This window comes from Pseudophryne corroboree, chromosome 2, assembly GCF_028390025.1.
Source record: "Pseudophryne corroboree isolate aPseCor3 chromosome 2, aPseCor3.hap2, whole genome shotgun sequence".
Lineage (NCBI taxonomy): Eukaryota > Metazoa > Chordata > Amphibia > Anura > Myobatrachidae > Pseudophryne > Pseudophryne corroboree.
Genome location: NC_086445.1, coordinates 265,375,772 through 265,399,008, shown reverse-complemented (window position 1 = coordinate 265,399,008; position 23,237 = coordinate 265,375,772). Strand labels below are relative to the sequence as shown.

Here is a 23,237-nt window from a genome sequence, read left to right as displayed (position 1 = left end):
TTCTGTCTTCCGCTCAGCATTTAGGACCCGGATAAATAATCTCTGCTAATTACTCCTTTACTGAACAGATGATGGGAGATGGGGCTGGAGAGAAAGCACTAAACTGTAGAAGGGGACATTGGGCTGAATGAAAGAGCCCAGGTACATAACTTTCAGGGTGGTAGGGGATGTTTAATACGCAGGGGATGAGTGGATAGTGGAATGGGCTTAATATTCATCATTTTCTGGTGGGAGGTCATCTTGCTTTACTGCAGATATCTCCAGTTCCTGGAAATATATTTCTTAGCTTTGAATGGGATAAAACACTAGAGCAGGGGTGGCCAACCAGTCAGAGACAAAGAGCCAAGAAATCTTGTTAGGTACATCAAAGAGCCGACTTCGAGCCGAAGGCGCACTTGCAAAAATGGGGTGTGACCTTGTGCCTACTAGGCCACGCTCCTAGTATAAAATACATTGAAAAAGCCAGATCCAACATAAAATACAATGAAAAAGCCACTTCTACATCAAATAATTGAAAAAGCCAGATCCGCATAAAACATATTGAAAAGCCAGATTCACATAATACACTTCAGTTCCCCCATGTGTCACTCCAGCCAGCACCCGCCTGTGTCACTCCAGCCAGCTCCCCCATGTGTATTTGGCTCCCTCAGTTCTCAGTATACGTAGTGCTGCGGCATGTCTGGCTGGAGTGCAGCGGTTTACAGATCTCTTGTGGTCACGTGACTTTGAGTGTTGGGAGCCACATTTGAATAAAGAAAGAGCCGCATGTGGCTCAAGAGCCACGCGTTGGCCACCACTGCACTAGAGAATCCCACCTTTAGGAGGTACTGGGGACTTGGGGATCAGAGTTCAGGAACCAGAGCAATCCACCAACAAAAATATAAAACTGCATACCAGGTGTGTGGAGCTGGAGCAGGGACCAGCTGCTGGAAGGCTGACATCTCTGGTTCTGGGCATAGTAGAGACAAGCAGCCAGTGTTCACCAAAAGGGGAGTGTCCCAGCCTTTAGAGTATATCCACAGAAAAACTCTAAGTCAGACAGAACCCGAGATATCTGGCTGGGAAGAACATTTAACAGGCTCGGATGGGGGCCGCTGCTTTGAAGTTGGATATCTCCGGTTCCCCAGGGTCGATTTTCAAAAGTTTGGTACCTCTGGAAAGAGGGGACCCTCAGCTATCAGCCTAGGTCCCTTTTACTCCTGGGGCCCTTGGGCAAGAGCCCATTGAGCCCATACGAAAAGACGGCCCTGGTGTATGCACCTTTACAGTACATGGTATATAAACATTTTTGCAGCAGTGGTAATAACACACAAATAAATAAGCAGCAGTGTGGCATAAACCAAGGGTCAGGTGCCATTGTAGGGCGTATGGAGTAGATGATAGTATAAGTAAGGGAAGGTAAAGCACATGAGGGATGAGGGCCCTGCTCGTGAGGACTTACCTTCTTAAGGGGAAGTGCAGACAGACAGGGGTGACACAGATGAGGTAGACAGTGATCACCAACCTCAGAATTCTACTCTCTAGGAGGAGATACAGCAGGCCACTCCTGGAGCAGGGCCGGGCTCATCACATCATTAGGCTTGCCCCCTAACAGCAAAGTGCAGCAAAGTCTGTGAGTTAGGGCTGGGGCTAAAAGGGCCTTTCCACCTCCCTACAGACCTCCCTTCATACCTGCGACTCCCAATTATCTCCACATCCGATCCTACCCACCGGTGACGTGCAGTAAGGTGAGGAAGATTAGGCAGAGCCTTTCCTGTCATACTAACCTATAAGACAGAGTTTTGAAATATATAACGTATATGAAAAATACAAAAAAAAAATATTAGAAATATCTTCTTTCTATTATCCAAGTAATTTTTACAGTCCAAGGCTGTGGAGTAAAAAGTCTATAACAGGTAAGGTGGCAGTGCCTCCCCTGCCTACATTTTCCGCACATCTCTGATCAAAACGCACCAAATTTCCGCTAGTATATCCTGTTGTGCCTTTGTATGATGCCCACATGTACCCTTTGGGCTTATGTAATGTGTATAACTTTGGCCCTGGTACTAGCCAGTGCTTCCTGAACCATTTACCTCACCGCACGTCCCTGCTGCCCACATTACTAGGAAGTGGGTGGAATGCTGAGATCACCACTCTTCTGGGGATCTGGGTAACTACCTGTAAAGTCTCACGCACCTTCCTGTGAGGTAGGTACATATGCTCTGCATAACTCACAATTCCGTATGACATACCCTCATGATACAATTCTGCATGATACGACCTCATTCCGTAGGACACGCACTCACTCTTTGCAGTTTATAGGTCACTGGAATTACATTGTTTTTCCAGAAACCACAGTAGATGCACATTCCCATCTGTGTTGTTTTGGTATCATTTTTTAATTACCCAGTCTTGCTTGATTATTGTCTTGAAAAGAGCAACTGAATATGCTGACAATATATAAGTAACCAGTGCTGTAAATATGGCGGTACGGGGCGGTACTGAGTACCGGTAAGAAATTGCCAGCTGGCAGTTGTGCATCTGGCACTGTAGGGCATATGTGCATCTGGCACTGTGGGCATATGTGCATCTGGCACTGTCGGGCATATGTGCATCTGGCACTGTGTGGCATATTTATATCTGGCACTGTGGGGCATATGTGCATCTGGCACTGTGGGGCATTTGTGTATCTGGCACTGTGGGGGCATATTTGTATCTGGCACTGTGGGGGCATATTTGTATCTGGCACTGTGGGGGCATATCTGGCACTGCTGGGGGCATATGTGCATCTGGCACTGTGGGGCATATGTGTATCTGGCACTGTGGGGCATATGTGTATCTGGCACTGTGGGTCATATATGCATCTGGTGCTGTGGGGCATATGTGCATCTGGCACTGTGGGATATATGTGCATCTAGCACTGTGGGGCATATGTGCATCTGGCACTGTGGGGCATATGTGCATCTGGCACTGTGGGGCATATGGGCATCTGGCACTGTGGGCATATGTGCATCTGGCACTGTGGGCATATGTGCATCTGGCACTGTGGTGGCATATTTGTATCTGGCATTGTGGGGGCATATTTGTATCTGGCACTGTGGGTGCATATTTGTATCTGGCACTGTAGGGGCATATCTGCACTGCTGGGGGCATATGTGTATCTGGCACGGTGGGGGTGTATCTGACACTGTGGGGACATATGTGTATTTGGCACTGTGGAGGCGTATTTGGCACTGTGGGCATATGTGTATCTGGCACTGTGGGAGCATATATGGCACAGTGGGGGCATATGTGTATCTGGCACTATTGGGGTCATAGTGTATCTGGCCCCCCATATGTGTATCACGCCCCCGTGCTCCGTGTGTCATGTGGTCAACCCATTTTTTGGTGCACGCGCGGAATGCCTGCGCACACAGTGCCACTGAGAAATTCTTTCTACGTGCACCACTGTAAGTAACTAATAATAATAATAATAATAATAATAATAATAATAATAAAAAACTAGTATTTGTTTTTACTCAGTATATAGGGGCAAGATCATGTCTATGTACTGTTGTAACTACTGGAAGTCCCCATAATTATTCTTTACTCTGTGTCTTACTCTGTTTACAAAAGACCCTGCCAGCGACAACAACAATAAGGTGGGATTTATAGTACTATATCAATGACAGTTCCTGATGGCAAACAGACATGATCTAAAATTAATAAGACATCATGGGCGGTATGTAATGAAGTCCGAGTTAGGCGGCTGTGCGGGACATTTGTTTAAAGGGGCAATCATAAACAAGGCTAAAGAATTATTTTCAGAGTAAAGAATAATTATGGGGACTCCTGTAGTTACAACAGTACATATAAATGATCTCACAGGGCCTTATGGTGCCGCAAGCAAAAATCAGCAAATCGGCAGTACCGTTAGTGCGACATAGCGCAGCACTTACTCTAACCTGCAATTACATTGCAGGTAGTAGGGTTGACCTCTATGAGTGACTCCTACTGAGGGAACATGTATAAAACTTCCATAGGTTCTGTAATTGTGCAGAAGAGATGGTATTGCTAGGAGCAACCAAGCAGATTCTAGCTGTCATAGAGGGTCATTCCGACTTGATCGTAGCTGTGCTAAATTTAGCACAGCTACGATCATGTTCCCAGACATGCGGGGGGATGCCCAGCACAGGGCTAGTCCGCATGTCTGTCCTGCCCCCCCACAAGTACAACCGCATTGCACAGCGGCAATGCTTTTGTACTTGTTGAGTGATTCCCGGCCAGCGCAGCTCCTGCGGCTGGCCGGGAGTTGCTCATCGCTGCCCCTGGTCGCAGCGGCTGCGTGTGACCCCCCGCACGGCCCGGCCATGCCTGCGTTGGCCGGACCACTCCCCCAAAACGGCGGCCAAACGCCACCATGCCGCCCCGTGCCGCCGCCGTGCCTGTCAATCAGGGAAAGCTGGGGAATGACGGCCTTCGGCCGCCCGGCATGCGCTGGCGCACTGCGGCACCGGCGCTTGTGCAGTTCCGACCCGATCGCTGCGCTGCTCTAAACTGCAGCGAGCGAGCGGGTTGGAATGACCCCCATTGTTCAGGGCAGTTTGGAAAATGAAAGGAATCATCTAACTGGTTGCCTGTGGTAATCTGGAATGGGTTTGTTGGGTGTCGACACTCAGTAGGTCGACCATTATTGGTCGACAGGCACTATGTCGACACCTGTAAAAGGTCTACATGTTAATCAGATTGACATGCAAAAGGTCGACATGGAAAAAGGTCGACATTATTATTTAAAAAAAATAAAATGTTTTCTTTGTAAAGTGACCAGGAACCCCAATTAGTGCTCCGTATACCCTTGTGTGGCTCGCTTCACTCACAGGTTACTATTCCCAATCATAGTCCACGTGGATCTTAACATATGAAAACGTTTAAAAAAAAATAAAAAATTTGAAAAACTTGTCGACCTTTTCATGTGTCGACCTTTGTCATCTCGACCTAATGCCCATGTCGACTTAATGCATGTCAACCAATAGTGGTCGAACTAATGACTGTTGACCTAAGTGAGATCGACCTAAGGACCATATCCCGGTAATCTACTGTTTGACTATATAAATGTCTGCAGAATAAAAATGCTTCAAACTACAAATTTGTACCCACATTGCTTTGCAACGTACACTGGAATAACATTGGGGGTAATTCTGAGTTGATCGCAGCAGGATTTTTGATAGCAATTGGGCAAAACCATGTGCACTGCAGGGGGGGCAGATATAACATGTGCAGATAGAGTTAGATTTGGGTGGGTTATTTTATTTCTGTGCAGGGTAAATACTGGCTGCTTTATTTTTACACTGCAAATTAGATTGCAGATTGAACACACCCCACCCAAATCTAACTCTCTCTGCACATGTTATATCTGCCCCCCCTGCAGTGCACATGGTTTTGCCCAATTGCTAACAAAAATCCTGCTGCGATCAACTTGGAATTACCCCCATAGTGCTACATTAGTGTTCACATGAGCCTACACAATCATAGAACTTGAGTTATGTAATAATGATACTAATTAGCAAACACTAGTCTCTGCATTACTTTCTCCTGAGTGATTATATCACAGAACTTCTCTTTAGTACACACAATATCTTTTTTACACGTGAAGACTGGTAATGGAGCTGGTAAAATCAGAAAAGATTCGCTGCTGTCTGAGTTGACGTCTTGAGCCTTTCTACTCAGGAAGAAAATAAAACTGGCATGCATAAAGAGTCTGTAATTAGCTCTCCCTGTGCTGGCAGAGCCTATAAATATAACCTGCCCCCATTGTTGTCTGTGGAATAACTGCTGGAGCTTGTGACACAAAAGGCATGAGAGTTATTTTGGTCTTTTCTTCTCTGCAGCTAATTTTAGCTCATTGATGCAGATAGAGGGATTCCACTGACGTCAATAGGCCTCTGCACTGACGTCACCGGCCCTCCCTCCCAGGCAGCAGCAGCAGCAGAAAGAAGAACCTGGCAGCCAGAATGCGAGCAAGACCGTGTGCAGTACAGGGACACAGGAGCATCAGGTTTCCAAGCCTGGGCCATGGGCTGCCTACGGAGGTTCCAGACCAGAAGAGAGATAGGAGGGGGGAGAGGACTGTAAGTGACCCAGGGATCCCAGCTTCTTCCCCCCTTACACAGCAGGTGGATGTGTCTCGGTCCTGTGTAACCTGATCAGAGCACTCGGGACTGGAGAGTGAGAGACACACAGAGAGTCCCAGTGTGTAAGTACAGAGGCTGCTATTCGTGCCTGTGACAAGATAGATGATAGATTATTTTTATATGTGTATTTTAAGGTTGTTTATGTTGTCGTTGTTGCCACTGCAAGAAAACTTTTTTTAAATAGTTGTCTCTCAATTATATGGAGCCATAACCAGCGCACAGGCATTATTAATTCATTGGTGTAATATAAATCATCCTGTAACTTATGTGTCGTCGTCCATTTACCATGTAGAATGTGATGGGAATAGCAGTAGTACAGGTAATATGATCTACTGGGATCTCTGAATGTGATAATTGACCACAATATGTGGCGACCATAAGACGAGTGCTTATATACAGGGCATGTGTCTCTGACATGGCAGAATATCCGTATTGCCTGCTGTGGTGAGGTGGGATTGCACCCTTATAACTCAATAATTCCTAATATTGAAATGACAACATCCCCATGAAAAGGTTTTACGTATTTAAATTACAAATATGAACACATATATTAATGTCACTGTTGTACTCGTCAATTAAAATCCATCTTCTTAATATGAAGAGATCAAAAGTAAGGATTTCATTTAGCTAATTACGTGGAATCTCCCAGTAGGTGATGCTGTGATATGTTTTCACAACCACCCATCTCTATGCTGGCCGTCGGGTGCCCGGCCGCCGGCTAACTGAAGACCACCCATTTCTACTTTCATCAGTTTAGAAGCCTTGCTCCCCTTCATGTTTCCTATATCCACCAGCTTTCCTGTCTGCTTTTATCCAGTTGGTCATAGCAGAAATGCAGGACAATAGGGATAATAATAGGGACAATAGGGATTATTGATTCCTATGAGCAGTAACATTGCAAATTGATGAAAAAAAAAAAAAGTGACCGCGTGCAACAGGGCACAACTAAATGGAGACAAGTCCACTCCATAAGATACTAGGACATTTAAAGGTGGCAGGCTCGCTGCAACTGGCAGCCGGACACTGTGTTTTGTTTCTGCTTTGGGCATGGTGACACCATAATGCCCCTCCCTCCTGGCATCACTTGACATACCAAGAGTTGTGACCCTGTGGGAAACAATTTTGTTGTCCTTGCAGAGAGATATTGAAAAGGAGATGGCAACCTGTAAGGTGACTGCTAAGAAAACTATTATCAGATACACGCTTCAACAGTACTTAACTCTGTGTTGGATATGATTTTCTCACAGTCATTATGTCAACAATCGTTGTTGTGCTCATAAGTTGACATACCCTAGCAGAATTTGTGATTTTCTGGCCATTTGTCATAGAATCTGAATGATAACTCACAAACTTTTCTTTCACTCATGGTTAGTGGTTGGGTGAAGCCATTTATTGTCAAACAACTGTGTTTACTCTTTTTAAATCATAATGACAACAGAAACTACCCAAATGACCCTGATCAAAAGTTTATATACCCCAGTTCTTAATACCGTGTATTGCCCCCTTTAACATCAATGACAGCTTGAAGTCTTTTGTGGTAGTTGTGGATGAGGCTCTTTATTTTCTCAGATGGTAAAGCTGCCCATTCTTCTTGGCAAAAAGCTTCCAGTTCCTGTAAATTCTTGGGCTGTCTTGCATGAACTGCACGTTTGAGATCTCCCCAGTGGCTCAGTGATATTGAGGTCAGGAGACTGAGATGGCCACTCCAGAACCTTCATTTTCTTCTGCTGTAGCCAATGACAGGTTGACTTGGCCTTGTGTTTTGGATCATTGTCATGTTGGAACGTCCAAGTATGTCCCATGCGCAGCTTCCGGGCTGATGAGTGCAAATTTTCCTCCAGTATTTTCTGATATCATGCTGCATTCATCTTGCCATCAATTTTGACCAGTTTCCAGTGCCTTTGTAACTCACACATCCCCAAAACATCAGCGATCCACCTCCGTGTTTCACAGTAGGAATGGTGTACCTTTCATCATAGGCCTTGTTGACTCCAAATGTAACGTTTATGGTTGTGGCCAAAAAGTTAAATTTTGGTCTCATCACTCCAAATGACTTTGTTCCAGAAGTTTTGAGGCTTGTCTCTGTGCTGTTTGGAGTATTGTAAGCGGGATGCTTTGTGGCATTTACGTAGTAATGTCTTTCTTCTGGCGACTCGACCATGCAGCCCATTTTTCTTCAAATGCCTCCTTATTGTGCATCTTGAAACAACCACACCACTTTTTTTCAGAGAGTCCTGTATTTCAGCTGAAGTTATTTATGGATTTTTCTTTGCATGCCGAACAATTTTCCTGGCAGTTGTGGCTGAAATTTTTGTTGGTCTACCTGACTGATTTGGTTTCCACAGAATCCCTCATTTTCCACTTCTTAATTAGAGTTTGAACACTGCTGATTGGCATTCTTAATTGCTTGGATATCTTTTTATATCCTTTTCCTGTTTTATACAGTTCAATTACCTTTTCCCACAGATCCTTTGACAATTCTTTTGCTTTCCCCATGACTCAGAATCCAGACACGTCAGTGCAGCACTGGATGAAAGATGCAAGGGTCTTTCAGGAGTCCAGAAACTCACTGACCTTTTATACACACACACTGATTACAAGCAAACAGATCACAGGTAAGGATGGTCACCTTTAGTAGCCATTCAAACCCGTTTGTGTCAACTTGTGTGCATGTTGTCAGGCCAAAATCTCCAGGGTATGTAAACTTTTGATCAGGGTCATTTGGGTAGTTTCTGTTGTCATTATGATTTAAAAAGAGTAAACACAGTTGTTTGACAATGAATGGCTTCACCCAACCACTAACCATGAGTGAAAGAAACGTTTGTGAGTTATCATTCAAATTCTAATGGCCAGAAAATCACAAATTCTGCTAGGGTATGTAAACTTATGAGCACAACTGTATAAAGATTTGCAATGGCTTGATAAGGGAGGAGGAAGCTGCTGTAACTGAAGATTGGCTAACATTTACCCAAAATTGGGTATTAATTTACAACAGTAAGGGTAAATGGGGGGGGAAGAGAATCAGATTTGGTGGTAGTACTTGCGGACCAGCTGATATACGTATATATACAGAGCCATAACTAGGTGTGTGCAAAGTGTGGTCCGTAAGTACCACACCCATGGACGCCCATGAGTGGGAATAGCCTTGGCACAGCTGTCACCATTATCAGCGTTCGGGATCCTGGCATCGTTATTCTGACCGCGGCTTTGTCTGGGATCACTTTTGTAATGCCCCTTCTGGGTTGGATGGCAAGGTCACCCTTTTACAATGCTCTGTTTTACCCCTTTCACATTGCCAATGCGGGATCCCACCTGGGAATTAGAAACGGATCCTTCCCGGGCGGGATCTGGCATTGGACGCTACCGTTGGCTTCCCTGACCCGGCAATATGCCGGGCGTGTTGCAGTAGCGGCGGGGGGCGGGGCTGGCAGCGGAGGCAGCGCTGGGAGATGAGCTAATCTCTGCGTCGCCTCTCCCTGTTGTAGTGAAAGGGTCTCAGGTCGCATCGACCCGGGAACCCGTTTATGCTGCCATTGACCTGGTATTCAACCCAGGTATAACACTGCTTTATTCCCGGGTTGAATTGCCGGGTCAGGTAACCCGGAATTTCAGCTATGGTGCTTTCACACCGCACGCTGAACCGTGTCGACCCAGCAATATGTCGGGTCGATACTGGGTTATTTGTGTGGTGTGAAAGGGGTATTAACCAGGTCTTTCCCAGGTTCAACCCTTTAGCTACCCAAGTCGGACTCCAAGGTCACGTGACCTAGATTATATTTCAGGGACACGTTTCCACTGAGCTGTGACCAGCATTAACCCAGCAATAACCTGGGTTATTGTGGAAGTGGGAATGGGGTATAATTAATAATCTGTACAGCAGTGTCCTGCATTGATGCATTATCAGGTAAGACTGCTCCACGTGGTCTGACGATCTCAGGGGTCTGGCAGTCTAATAGTGTGTATGGTTCATTGTGGTCCTATGCAGTCTCTTGGTCGGGGGTCTCGCATTGATTTGCTGGGGTGCACTCCCGTACTAGCCAGAGAACTGCTGCAAGCAGAGCTGCAGAGGTTGGTGATGTCATATCCTGGTTTAAGAGATATGCTGCTGACAGGTCCTCTTGGGTGCTGTAACTTCAATTGGCTGGCACACTGAAGTTGCCTGCAGGCTTTCGCTAGTGCCCTGTGTCCTGAGAACCGCTGCTGCTGACCAATGCCTCTTGTGGGGGGCTTTCTTAGAAGAAGTCAGGTGGTAGCGCTGCTGCTGATGTCTAAATGTAGGCTTACCTTACTATCCTTTAAGCCGGGAGACTTCTGAATTACACAGGTTCTGCGGCTGGCTGACTGCAAGTCTGCATTTCACCTGGTTTTAATCGGTCACAGAACCTGGGTATTTCGTGTGTGTCCTGGTCTGAAGGGACAGTATGGTTAGCCTATCTAAGTAGGCTGTGTCAGGTGTGGAAGTGAATGTCTTTCGGCTTGTGTAGCCTTTCTTAATTGTTATTGGGACACTGAAATGCTGGTGCTTTTATTGTGACACACGTGTAATAATGGTAACTGCATTTTAGAGGGGGCAGCATTATGAGTTTAAACATGTTGGTAAAGCAGAAACTTATAAGGCTGTCCCCTTTAAAATGTGGTTATTGGCGTTACAGGTGAGTCATGATAAAAGCGCTGGCTGTCTAGGGAGTCGTCAGTCTCGCTGCATCCCCTTAACTTGCTATTTAAAGAAAAACCTTCTACAGTATGTGTGATTTTAGCTCTTACTGGACTGGGCTCTTTTTCCTAATCCCAAGGCAGCATATGCAATGTACATTGTTTTTTCTCTAAATGGCTGACCTTTCTATGGGTGTATGGTTCACTCACATGGTACTAGCTGCTTATGTTTCATGTGGAACTAGATCTGGGGAATAATATTTCAGTACTAGAAAGAGAAATAAAACAATTTAATAAGTGGTTGGGTTTTTGAGGAATAAGTTGTGACTCCCCTCCCCCCCATAGAAAAAGGTTGACTAGTTGTCTTATTTGAGTCTGTATAACATGGTGGTCATTGTGTGTTGTGTTACATGTTAAATTATTAAGGCTACGTTGTAATAAGGCTTTTTCGATTTGCAAGTACTGTAAGTAAACAATGTACATATAAAAGTGTTCCTAGTATGCAAACTGAAATACTGAATTCTCATGAATATGGCTATAGGCTATAAAATGTCTGCAAATGTTTTTTTATATATATATATATATATATATATATATATATATATATATATATATATATATATAGAAGAGAGGAAATCAGCGGCACTCAGCAGACTTGTAGTAAGATTAAAAAAAGTCTTCAATCCGGACTTTTTTTTATCTTACTACAAGTCTGCTGAGTGCCGCTGATTTCCTCTCTTCTATATTGGATCTTGCTTTTGATCTACGGAGGGCACCGCAGCAAGTAAAGATACCCTTACTAGTGAGTGCCGAACCATAACCGCTACATATATATGTGTGTGTGTGTGTGTGTGTGTGTGTGTGTGTGTGTGAATGAGTTTACTACATGTGCTGGTCTGCGTGTAAAAAGACAGAGGTGGGGATTCAGTGCTACGGATGAAATCATCCAGACAAATGACATTTAATAACAGGTGGGAGTGGTTACACATTTATTAAAGCTACCTATTTATCAATACATTTTATGTTTTATTAACAAATTGCTTAGGTTTGTAAGCAATAGAGAAGCATCAGAGGACATCTACGTATTGTATTATTTTTGCAACAAAGAGATATTTCAGCATTCGGGGAAAATGTGTTACCAACAGCCTCATTGTCATGGTAACTGCATGTGAGAAGAGGGACTGTTCCGTATGATCACACACACAGCTCGTATACATTTAAAAAACATCATGATTAACAGAACATTATTACAACATTAAAATAAAATGTAGAAATAAGATGGGGGGGGGGGGGAGTGGAGATCATAGAGACATTCAATTATTGTATTTTGATTCAAAACAACAGCAGACAAACAGTTGAAAGCAACCGTGGGCCTCAAAGTGGCCACATTTTAGGCTTTCTGGTGTTCCACTTGGAAAAATCAAGGGATGTGCACTCGCACCCTCCCTTGTGGCTGTATGCACAGCTACAGCAAAAGACAGTAAGTGGACACAATGTAATGAACTGCTGAGTGGAGAATCACTCACCAGGTTCCACATTCAGTGGCCGGTGAATCTGTACAGCCAACCACAACTTGTCAGACGGACTAAAGGCAGCTGGTCCTGCCATACTGACAGGACGGGAGCTACCATTAATAATTGCCCAGGGTGCCAATGGTTAATATCACTCATATATTGATATATACATTAAAGCCTCTGTGGTGCCTCCAAAGTAAGCCCTAGCTGCTGACATGAAACAAACTAAAGTTGCTGCTCCTCCATGGCTCTAATTGACTGTTAGTCATAGGCAAGCGCCACAGTCTAGTGTTAATTCTAGCACCCTGCACCTGTCACAGCCATGCAGTTCCTTTTTCCTGCCTGGGGCATCACTCTCTGCTCTGGTGCTTCTATCACACTCTTATCTGTATCTCAGCACTGAGATACAGACCAGCCTGTGATAGAAGCACCAAATCAAAGAGCGACACCCCAGGCAGGAAAAAGGAACTGCATGGTTGTGACAGGTGCAGGGTGCTAGAATGAACACTAGTCTGAGGAGCCACATATACCACCCCAGCTCCCGCCAACCAGAAGCAGCAGTGTGTGTAGGGCACTGCATAAGCTCCTAGTATGGGTGACTTCTAGACAAAGTGAGATTGTAATGGTAATCCTATATGTGTATGCAAATCTTTTGCATTAAGTGTAGGGTAGGTTAGTGCACACTGATGATGATGATGATGATGACTATTAGCAACCAGGCATACACATAGGGAGCAGTCACGTTGCAAGATGGGTAAAAATGCACATTTGTTTTCTGCGCATAGTTTGGCAGTAACATACACCTATTTTTAAGGACACTTATACAATTCTAGTAAGGCTACATTTTCTGAGGGGTTGGGGCTGAAATGCTGGCGTTTGGGATGCCGGCGGTCAGAATACCGACCGCAACATCCCTATTGTTAGAATCCCAACAGGGGTCGGATAAGTATACTAACCCTAACCCTCCCTTACCACAGCCTAAGCCTAACCCTCTCCAGTGGTGCCTAAACCTATTCCCTCCCTTTCCCACAGCCAAAACCTAACCCTTGCAGCCTAACCCTAACCCTAACTCTCCCCATGGGTGCCTAAACCTAACCCCCCCCTCTCCCCCTTCCCGCAGCCCAATCCTCTCCCTCCCCCCTAACACCCCTCTGATGGCTAACCTCTCTGGTGGCTCGGCAGTCACTTGTTCGGAATCCCGATTCTCGGGATGCCGGTGCCCATATTGTGATCCATTCAGGGTGCGGGCGACGGCATTCCAAGCAGTGTCTGGACTCCGGCTTCGGTATTTCGACTGCCAGGATCCTGGCCGGATCCCATGTCAGATACACAGTGACTTTAAAGTGAAATGGAAAATGTATAAAATGGTTCAGCAATTTGATATCTACAGACACACTGACTGGCAGGTATCCTACAAATAGGTGGCCTAAATCGCATGCATGATACAATTCTACCTCCCAGATGTATTAAATAGCACATGGAGGGACTGCTATGTGTGCATGCGCAGGAGTCCCAGTGCACAATCTACTGACTACGGATGCAGGGGCCATTGCCGGGGAGACTTCAGAAGAACCCTCTCACAGTGATTTTTGCGAAATGTAGCCCATAGGTTACAACGGGCTAACTCCATGTTCAGATGACGACTGCATCACATCCACCTATAGAAACCTATGAGCTTTTGTCGGGAATGGAGGGACTAAATATTTGCGGGCTATCCCTGTGAAAAGGAGTGTTATTTAATGATAAATGGGCCCTTTAGCTTAAAACAGCCAGTTCAACCGTATAAGCCAATTAAATGTTTCCTATATCTTTTGTCTCTTAAATACTGCATCGTAATAATCAAACCCAAATGAGTAAAAGCACTACATGGGGAAAATTACTTTCATAGATCAAAATTCTTTTTTGTGGATACCTTTTAACATAACAAACTCCTGCAGAGTTAAACTATATATGTGACTAGTTCAGGCACTAATTATAGGTAGTAGCATGCTGGCACTTTGTGCGATATCGGCCCTAGGAACCTGCTCGCTTACCTCTTGCATGTTTTCAAACTTTTTCCACTTAATTCTTTTCATACTCTTATTCAATGCAATTTATTGTTGTTAGCATTTAAGCTAAATCTCAACATAAAGTGCCATTTTGTGTGACAGCAACCACTAAGGCAGCACATACAATTTGTTGGCAAAATATTAAAAGGCAAACTATGGCTGTCCTCTCTATAAATGAATTAGAAACATTGAAAAGTTTGAATTGTTGTCTTGAAAATTAATATAAAGTAATACAGTAGTTTGTAATTATGAACATCTTAAATATGAACAGCTGATAAATAATAAATTTGGGGGGCTATTCAGAGATGGACACAGATCTTGCCTCTGCCGCGGCACCATTTATTTTTTATCTCGGAGCGATTGCGTGTGACATCACGCAGCCACACCAAAAATGGTCCGGACACCACTGCGTTGTCAGGACCACGCCCATGAAATGCTGCAGCGCTCACCTCCCCCCCCCCCCCCCCCCTCTCGGTGCTGTGAATCATGATGCAACCCTCTAGATGTGGCCGCTGCATATAAACGGGCGCTGCGTCTGGGTCTGAGTAAGGCCCTTTGGAAGATGGGACATTTAGTGACAAACAGTAGAACCTGCCCAGGTCTACTTCGGTTTGGAATCTACAACCACTTTGGGTGTCTGTAACATTGCTTACCAAAGATGGAGCTTTCTAGTAGTTTTAAAGTATTTGCTCTGCACCATTCTTACCTACTCTCCGGTATTGTCCAGTAGACTCTCGAATTTGAGGGACTACTGTTGAAATCCCGAGAGTTGACAGTCTCCTGGATCCATCATTTTCTCCAGAGAAAGAGGCTCACTGGGCAGATGTGAATCACTTCTTTGTGGCCCCGCCCCTTCACTGCGCAATGTCACAAATTGTACAGTGTGTGCTGGGAATCTCCCTGTTGGCTTTGGTAACAAGTTGATGAGTGCTCTCTGACTTATGGACCCTACACACTTGCTGACTCTTACACCCCTTTCACATCGCAAAAATAACCCGCTATCGACCTGGCATATTCCCAGGTCGACACGGGTCAGTGTGCGAAGTGAAAGGGGCCTTTGAGAATTCCCGGGTCGCCTGACTCGGTAATTCATCCCGGGTAATAAGAAGGGTTATTCCTGGGTTGAATACCGGGTCAGGCGCAGTGTGAATGGGTTGCCGGTTCGTTGCGACCTGGTATCCATTCACAGCATAGGGAGAGGCGGCGCGGAGATGAGCTCATCTCCCAGCGCCGCCTACAACCCGCTACTATGGCAACCGACCCGGCATATTGCCGGGTCGGAAAGCCAGCAGTGGCAGCGCAGAGTCTCCAATGCCGGATCCCACTCGGGAAGGACCCGTTTCCAATTCCCGCGTGGGACCTGGCATAGGAGATGTGAAAGGGGTATTAGGTTACATGAGTTTATGTAACTGCTGAGTAAAATGTATATATTTGATGTGTAGGAATCAGACATGAGGATTACACATAAAGCAAAACAAATAAGAAACTGAGGAAGTTGTGGCCATTTTGCACTTTAAGTTCTGATTAGATGTGACCGAGATGTTTTTGAATTAGAAGTTTCCCCAGATCCACATGGAACTCCTTTGCTGCGACTAGGATGTCTATCTATTGCGCACTGCAAATCTGACCACATGTTTTAGCAGTTTCTGTGGGCTAAACTAAATGTGAAAATTAGAATTCCTTGGGGTCGATTCAATTCGGCAACAGATGAATAGCGCCGGGAATTAGCTCCCGACGCTATTCAATTCAGCTCCAGTTAAGTCGGCGATGACCCGTTCTCGCCGAGTAAACAGGTTGTTTTGTCGGGAGAACGGGCATTCTCCGACTTAACTCCCCGGCGCGAGGCTGATTCCCGACAGAATCAGCCTCGCGCCGGCAGCGAGGCAGCACTTTTGTCGGGTTTCTTCTCTCATCCCCTGGGGATGAGAGAAGAATTTCCGACAATTGAGGGTCACTCGTCGCTGTATTTGAATTGAATCGACCCCCTTGTAATTGTTTTGTTTGTATATACAATTTGATGACCTGTAGCTACAACCCAAACGCTGTCATCCATTCCTGACCTATACCTACACACCAAACACTGCTCCCCATTCCTGACCAGTACCTACACACCAAACACTGCTCCCCATTTCTGACCTGTACCTACACACCAAACACTGCTCCCCATTCCTGACCTGTACCTACACACCAAACACTGCTCCCCATTACTGACCTGTACCTACACACCAAACACTGCTCCCCATTCCTGACCTGTACCTACACACCAAACACTGCTCCCTATTACTGACCTGTACCTACACACCAAACACTGCTCCCCATTCCTGACCTGTAGTTACACACCAAACACTGCTCCCTATTACTGACCTGTGCCTACACACCAAACACTGCTCCCTATTACTGTCTGCCTACAACCCCAACACTGTTCCCCATTACTGACCTATATCTACACATCAAACACTGCTCTCCATTACTAACCTGTACCTACACACCCAATACTGCTCCCCATTACTGACCTATATCTACACAGCAAACACTGCTCCCCATTACTGACCTGTACCTATAACCCAAACACTCCTCCCCATTACTGACCTGTACCTACACACCAAACACTGCTCCCTATTACTGACCCGTGCCTACACACCAAACACTGCTCCCCATTACTGATCCGTGCCTACACACCAAACACTGCTTCCTATTACTGACCCGTGCCTACAACCCCAACACTGTTCCCCATTACTGACCTATATCTACACAGCAAACACTGCTCCCTATTACCTATAGCTGCAGTTCAAACATTGTTCCCCTTGTACCTGTACCTACAATCCAAACAGTGTGCTCACTTTATTGCCCAATCTTATCATCCTAACCAGAGAAAAATAGCTCAAGAAAAGTATAGATGGAAAATTCTAATACTTTTTAGCTTTCATTTGTTGCTTTTGTAAATGCATATGTTGTAATGGTGTTGGGGGGGTTGAACATTAGGCATTCCTGATTTAGAGGTTTCCAGCACAAGGAGAAAATAACCAACCACCAGATTTCAGTGTAAGAGGAGCTCATTTTGCATTCTTAAGTGGCAGTATTATCTGCACTCATTTAATTCTCTGTATACAACACATTGCTATGGACAGGCCATCTGTCATATGCCAATTTTCAAAACTGCTGATGTACAGTCAACCTTGCTGTGTCATTGAGCATGCTGCATCTGCTAATTGTGTTACATCAAACTACTTAATAATGGAGTCATGTTGGCAGATTTTTTGTTTTTGTTTTACCTCGTATACCTACCAATAAAAATTTGTTTTCTGTTAACTCTATAGTGGTAGACTTTTTTTCCCCCCCGTTCATTTACAGGTTTAGTAGCTGAAAGACTGTATTGGAAGCTGTGAGGGGCCTATTTTCCATCAAAACTTCAGGGAACAGGCACCTTGGGGGCAATCCAATTTGGCATGAGGTTTGGTGAGGTAAAAAACCTTGCTTATCTTGAACCCAATTTTGGATTACCACAGGTATGCGCACTCCAGATACACGCGGCGCATGAAAAAGAAAAACATACTCGCCCCTGATGTTCTCCCCTCATCTTGCCACTGGGGAGGGGGCTGCAGGGAGTCCCGGGGGGCGGCAGTTAGCACTGTCCTTCAAAACAGCGGGCGGGGGGGTGTCATCCCCATTTTGTAGACTTGCTGGGCCCAGGGTCATGGAACGCAGGCTTCCTGGATCGGGCTGTCCAGATCCTGCATCCTGTAAGCTTCAGCTTAGCAAGACTGACCACAGTCTGCTGACATTGTGAGTCGCGTCTGATGGTCTCGATGGTGATCCATTCATGATCCAGATCTGGCACAAGCATGCAGGAGACGTCTGACTTCTACAGATGCCTCCCTCTGGATTTGCATTTTATTTGTACAGAATTGCACAACCACTTCCCTGTGATTGTGCAAATCCATATAATCGATATCTGGTTGCAGATATTTTTGTGGCCTTAACCCATTTGTAGTCACTACAATCATAAAAGAAAAAGTACTCTCAGGCACCGATAGGAATGCTCTTCTCTTAGGCTGTGTACACATGGCTTGATGCAACGTACAGCCAGACATTGACTGTTCTACGTGACCGGAGCCCGGCCCCACCGATATAGTCAATGTTGGGCTGCCTGCAGAGTCTATTTTTCCTTGTGATGCCGATCCCGCAGAACCGCGCATCAGCATATCAAGGATTATACACACTGTGCAATATGCACTATATTTTCTTAGGATTTTGACTATATAGTCAAAATCTTAAGAAATATTGCACCCTGTGTACACAGCTTCAGTCTTATTATTAAATCTTTCCCTTTCTCCCTTTATGGGTAGAAGTTTAATAGAGGAAAATAGGTCTTCTGTTGTGCCTTACCCCCCTTTCTCTCCCACACTTTTCTGAAAACCTCCACATGTTCAGTCACATGACCAATGCAGTGTGTATCTTCTCACATATAAACAGCACTTTCCAAGATGAGCTTGAACAGGATTTCTGTTGGGCATAATAATGTTGATTTGGAGACTTTAGGCTACCATATAAAGATGACATGTTGTTACTGTATAACAGAAAGTAACAGGAAAAAGTTCTGTTTTAAGCCCATATTGTTGCATGTGTAGATGTGTTGTATGGGATCATTGTGCAAATGCTGGAGAAATGTAATACTTTTGTAACACTTTTTATCATGAATGCTTATCACCACATAGTGCAACATATTGAATACATTCTTCATTCCCAATTGTTTATCAAAGTCAAATGCTAATAAAAAGACTGATTAGATCTTTGCATAGATTCCCATCAATATTGAATAATCAATAGTACATGTACCTAGTTACACAATAGCTCTCTAATATATACAGTTCTGTGTTCTGTTGTGCTCTGTGTATGTACAAAAGTCACGGTACTAGAGTAGTTCATGAAGAAAGAGTTGGATAAAAGGGGAAGTAAATAAAATGCTACGGTCTTCTTAAGTGTATCATTTTGGCTGACTGTAAATCTCCATAAAGTTACAGTGGTTGTCTGCTAGGTCACTCTGGGACATGTGGTTCCACAGCAGCTGGAGAGTCACAGAGTGCCTGAGTTTTTGTTAGAATATGCATTGTTCTTCTTGTAAGCAGGCCATGTATGCAGGGCCGGTTCAAGGGCGCTCTGCGCCCCGGGCAGGAAAAGGGGCGTGTCCTAATACAGGGGGCGTGGTCAGTTACGCCCCCTGTACATTGCTAGCGCCGCTTGAATGCTGAGCGGTGCGCGATGACGTCACCGCACAGCAAAAGGTCCTCTCCACGAAGGGAAACTAGACGCTATGCGTCTAGTTCCCTTCGTGGAGAGAACCTTTGCTGTGCGGTGCGCGATGACGTCATCGCGCACCGCTCAGCAAAGTTACTCTCCACGAAGGGAAACTAGACGCATAGCATCTACTTCCCTTCACAGGAGGCGGACGGGGACGGCAGCGGGCAGCGGAGGCGGACGGGGGACACAGCGGGCAGCAGTGGCGGATCTTGCCACGGTGCGGCGCCCTCCGGATGGCGCCAGCGCCCTCCGGAAGGCGGCTCCCCGGGCAAAAGTCCTGCTTGCCCGTGGCAAGATCCGCTACTGCATGTATGTCCAGGTTAGGAGTTATATATATATATATATATATATACTGTAATAACTAAGAATATTCTCCATTCCTTGCACAGATTTTACAGTATAAAAGGCTTTTGTTGATATGATAATAGCTACGTGAGCATTGGCTTCTTCCGACTGTAGTCTTTCTACACCGAGACTAGTGTTTTGTAGCATCCATTGTGCACCTAACGATAACGCAGCTGGGCCAGACAAACTTCTTTGACCTCTGCTGTGATACATGGGCATTGTAACATTGTGCTTGTGTTGCTCTAAGATACGGAAATGACTAGCTAGCATACTGTTACATAAAACGGGTGTGTACACACGGTGAGATATTTTCTTTCGATTTTGACTATATAGTCAAAATCGCAAGAAAAGTTAGTGCAGATCGCAAGGTGAAAGTCGCCTTGCGATCCTGATTCGATGCTGATGCGTGGTCCCTCCTGGTCGGCATCACAAGAAAAATAGACTGTGCAGGCAAGTCAATCCTTGCTAGATCGGTGTACTATCTAGTTCATCTCACATGTCAATGACATCTCACATAAGCCAAAATCTCACATAAGCCAAAATCTCACATAAGCCAAAATCGTAAGCACACATAGGGGGTAATTCCAAGTTGATCGCAGCAGGAAATTTTTTAGCAGTTGGGCAAAACCATGTGCACTGCAGGGGGGTCAGATATAACATTTGCAGAGAGAGTTAGATTTGCGTGGGTTATTTTGTTTCTGTGCAGGGTAAATACTGGCTGCTTTATTTTTACACTGCAATTTAGATTGCAGTTTGAACACACCACACCCAAATCTAACTCTCTCTGCACATGTTATATCTGCCTCCCCTGCAGTGCACATGGTTTTGCCGAACTGCTAAAAATTTTCCTGCTGCGATCAACTTGGAATTACCCCCATAGTCCATATCTCAAGAAAAGTTAGTCAAAATCGGTGCTATCTGGGCTCTGGGGAGTTCAAGGGAAATCGCAAGTGAAAATCGGGCATAGCAAGGATCTCACAGTGTGTACACACCCTAAATCAATGTATTCTATAATAATTGCAACAGTAAAGCTAAATCTTAACTGGCCATAAATATTCGTACGGGCGACCCCCTTTGAATTCATTGCTGCAACTGACCTCAAAATGAGTTGGAGAAAAAAAATTGTGTTGAGAGATATTAATTAAGTGTTAAGTAGTCAGGATTGATGTCACTACAACTTTAGTAACTTGGCATACTCTACTCACTAAGACAGCTTTTTATAGGATGTGTAGCTGTATTAGACTTAAGACGGGTTTTTTTTTTTTTTTTTTTACATCCTCTATGCACAATAATTTGCTTTATAAATGTGGCTACTAGCGTGTTTCATGCCCCACATTTCCTGTAGAGCTACATCTATGGAGAAATCTCTACGTTTTAGTCACTTCACTATCTGTTCTAGACCAAAAAATGTTTTTCAACTAAATAAATAAAGTTACTATTGTTTATTATTGTGTCTCATGATTTCTTGTAATGAAAAGAAGGAAAGTGAGAAGCAAACTGAAAATCCCATGTTTGGAAGACCTTTAAAGCATTGTTCTCCTCTCGCTGGTGGGGGTTTTCTTTCTGAGTATATACTAATTCCCCTTCCTGCGCTCCTTTACTGGTGGTAGCTTATGGAAGGAATGTACAGAATCTCCTTTTATCACTGGGGTTATGGAAAACACCATGGCGTGTAAATTGGTCTCATCACGTCTTGATTTTGTCAGTATGTTGCTTGACTACAGTTTTCCACTGTTCTACAACACTGCAGTACGCTATCCCCTACCCACTATTTAATCCACATCTCAGCCAGTATTACTAACACCTGAAAAACACAATAGAAATAGGATAAATGCTTTTTTGTGGGCCTACCGTTGCCTTTTAATAGTTTAACACCTCGAGTAAAGTACCAACCAATCAGCTCCTAACTGACATTTTTCAAACACAGCCCGTAAACTGATAGGTATGAGCTGATTGGTTGGTATCTTTGGGGTCTAGATATACTTTATCTCCGTCCACTTTATCTCCATCCAAGGCTCAGTAAATAGACCACTGTATCTCTCTGAAAGCTTTGATAGATATGCCACTTTTTAGTATAAAGTAGGTTATATTGATAAAAGTTCAACTCATAAAAAGCTGTAGTTTTCACCCATTTTTCCAGTCCATGGTGTAGATGTAATAGGGTCCGAGTTACAAGAGGTCCGGGAGTTTGCCTGAGAATGGTCGTATTTTTAAAGCGCCAATCATTTTCAAGGCACAACCAATCTGGTTTTGCCTTGTAAATAATTGCCGCTTTAGAAATACTGTACGTCCATTCTCAGACGAGAATAATGGACCTCCGGCAACTCGGACCCTATTACATTTATTCCCATTTGTGAATGTACCCTTAGAGGAACTTAAGGAAACAAAAGATATGTATTGTATCCTTTTCTCGTACAGAGAAGTGTTCAGTATAGAGCAATGGTTAGGTTGCAAGGTGCCCTTGGCAGCTTATGTAGAGCTGGATATACTTGTTTTGGCATAAGGTATGAAATGCATACCAAAAAAAGGGTGTATTCCCATGTAAACTATGCAGTAGACCTATATATCTGTCTGGAGGCATATGTCATGTGGATTCTGGTGCATCAACAATGTGAATGATGAGCAGTAATGTCTAGCCACTGCCAGATGCGCGTTGACCCATCTGATAGTACTTAAAGCATTCATCTTGCAGGTACATTGTGTGGAGTTGTGGCTGTCTATGTACATTACTTGACATTTCCATTTGATTTACACCATGAGAAAGTTTTCAAATTACATTTTTAAAGGGAAAAATAACGGGTCATATTTCATTTAAATTACATTATATTTTTATTTAAGCACATTTAATATTGAACTAGTGACTTTTTGTATTTATTAAGTCTCCTTGGCGTATAGGACACGTCATTATATTAATTGTGTACAAATAGTGTAATGCAACTCTAGCATTTACTGCTAACACTGTCAAGACTCTACTGTGTGGGGCATATCCAGTTACACAGCGCCTCATTGTCAGCACTAAAGTACACCACAAAGAACAGACCAGCGCTAATAAAATAAATATATATTAAATAACCACCACTATGGCAAAATTAAATCAAGACACAATATAAAAATGATAAGTTTAATATATAAACCACAACTATATAAGAGAATTTCTCCTTCTTTCTAATAAGTAAAAACTTTTTCAGTATGTATACATAAAAACAGCCCTTTTAGTAACTTCATCTATC

General features: G+C 44.3%; 1 protein-coding gene across 1 annotated transcript in view; it reads left to right on the top strand.

Moving 5' to 3' along the window:
• The first annotated feature begins 5,895 nt into the window (after nucleotides 1-5,895).
• The window catches only part of NR4A1 (nuclear receptor subfamily 4 group A member 1), an 85,153-nt gene continuing 67,811 nt past the window's right edge, over nucleotides 5,896-23,237 (top strand). Inside the window, exon 1 of the mRNA XM_063952782.1 lies at nucleotides 5,896-6,211. The gene's annotated coding sequence lies outside the window, so the exon portion shown is untranslated. The remainder of the gene's footprint in view (nucleotides 6,212-23,237) is intronic.